The sequence below is a fragment of the Sorex fumeus genome, unplaced genomic scaffold, assembly GCF_029834395.1.
Source record: "Sorex fumeus unplaced genomic scaffold, SorFum_2.1 ptg000042l, whole genome shotgun sequence".
Lineage (NCBI taxonomy): Eukaryota > Metazoa > Chordata > Mammalia > Eulipotyphla > Soricidae > Sorex > Sorex fumeus.
This window is the reverse complement of record NW_026606099.1, coordinates 6,852,007-6,854,206: the sequence shown is the minus strand read 5'-3', so window position 1 is coordinate 6,854,206 and position 2,200 is coordinate 6,852,007. Positions and strand designations below refer to the sequence as shown.

At 41.7% G+C, this 2,200-nt stretch overlaps 1 pseudogene; it reads left to right on the top strand.

Annotated features, from left to right (window-relative positions):
• The first annotated feature begins 946 nt into the window (after positions 1–946).
• On the top strand, positions 947–1,399 carry LOC130029125 (single-stranded DNA-binding protein, mitochondrial-like; annotated as a pseudogene).
• The last annotated feature ends 801 nt before the right edge of the window (positions 1,400–2,200 follow it).

Genomic DNA, 2,200 nt, shown 5'->3' with positions numbered 1-2,200 from the left:
ATACACTTACCCATAGCATTTGGGGAAACTCTATACCAAGTGTAGCTAGAAGAGGAATGTGATTCCTAAAATTCCTGGAGGCGGCTGTTGGATCTTGTCTCTCTCCTTCCCTCAGAGATAGACAAGTAGAACACTTGAAGACCCCTAATACCAAGTAGCCTCCAGAATAGCTATACTTGACCTATAATTATAGGGTGAGGTAGTGCTTGTTGAAAGCAGTAGTTACCAGTTCCTGGGTGACAGTAATTTACCTGCAGCCTCTACTGATTAAATAAAATACCTAATGACACAATGTTACATGAAGATGATCCCATATTTTAGTTAATCATATCCTGTACATTCTTTGACAAAGATACAAAAGTACTGAAGACATAGATATATAACCTCAGAGCAATGCTATTTGTACTATTCTGCTGGAGAACTAGGGTCCTTCCACAGGTTTGAGGACAACTTCAGATGAACTGAAAATCTTCTTAAAATGCCATTAAAACCAACAGACTGGGAAAAATATGTGCAATATGCATGGTCTTATAAAAAATCTATACTGGGGGGCTGGAGCAATAGCACAGAGGGTAGGGCATTTGCCTTGCACGCAGCCAAACCGGTTCGATTCCCAGCATCCCATATGGTCCCCTGAGCACCGCCAAGGGTAATTCCTGAGCACAGAGCCAGGAGTAATCCCTGTGCATCGCCAGGTGTGACCCCAAAAAAAGCAAAAAAAAAATACAAAAATCTATTCTAAACAATACAATACACAATAAACAATACACCTGTGGAAAACTGATAAAAGACACAACAGACAAACCAGAAGAGAAGATGATTGATAACGTTAAAGATATTCATATTTTTTACAGCAAAATACCTTTTAAAAAGTGGGGGGAGCTGAGTGTGCCGGAGCCAGGGTGCCGGGGTGGCAGGAAAAGGCTAAAGATTAGATTTGTATGAAATGATATTAGAAACCATATTTTGAAGACCTGTGTTACAGATACTTCACTGGTTCATGAGACACCGGTCTGAGGTAGCGAGCAGCTTGGTTATTGAGCGCTCTCTGAATGGTGTGCAGTTACTTGGACGGGTGGGCCAGGACCCCATAACGAGACAGGTGGAAGGGAAAAACCTGGTCACGATATTTTCTCTAGCCACAAATGAGATGTGGTGGTCAGGGGATAACAAAGCCTACCAGATGAGCGATATCAGTTAAAAGAAAATGTGGCACAGAATATCAGTATTCCGGTCAGGTCTCAGAGATGTGGCATATCAGTATGTAAAGAAGGGGTCTCAAATTTTTGTGGACGGGAAAGTAGACTATGGTGAATACACAGATAAAAATAATGTGAGGCAACAAACAATGACAATTATAGCTGATAACATTATATTTCTGAGTGAAGAAAAGGAATAGCTTGGACGATTTATCTTTGAACACTACTTGGTACAATTTTATTTCTAACTCATGTATAATGTGTAGTATCCAAAATTTCTAAGGGCAAAAATTAAAATTCTCTTTTATATGAAAAAAAAGTGGTGGGGGGTATCACTCCTGGTGGTTGAACCCAGACCCCTGCATCCTTATAAAAGCAAGGCATGTGCTCTGTGACTTGAACCACATCCCAGCCTGGAAAAGGAAATACTATTTTACCCATCAAAATGACAGACATGGGGTATGAGAAGTATTGATGTTTGTTTACTGGAAATGGTTCCTCATAGTCATTGTTAATATGAATATAAATTTGCTACAATTTCTTTTGTTGTTTTGTTTGCGGGGAGCACGCCCAGATGTGCTCAGGGCTTACTCCTGGCTCTATCCTTATGGATCATTCCTGGTCATTTTGGGGGACCATAGATTGTGCTGACTGGAGCAATAGCACAGCAGGTAGGGAATTTGCCTTGCATGTGGCTGACCCAGGTTCGATTCCTCCATCCCTCTCAGAGAGCCTGGTAAGCTACCGAGAGTATCCCGCCTGCATGGCAGAGTCTGGCAAGTTCCGGGTGGTTTATTTGATATGCCAAAAACAGTAAGAACAAGTCTCACAATGGAGACGTTACTGGTGCCCGCTCGAGCAAATCAATGAACAATGGGAGGACAGTGCTACAGTGCTACGTATATGATGCTGGAGATTGAACCTGAGTGGGCCACATGCAAGGCAAGTACCTTACTTCTCCTCTGTATCTCTGGCCCTGTTTAAACTTTTTTTTTCTTTTT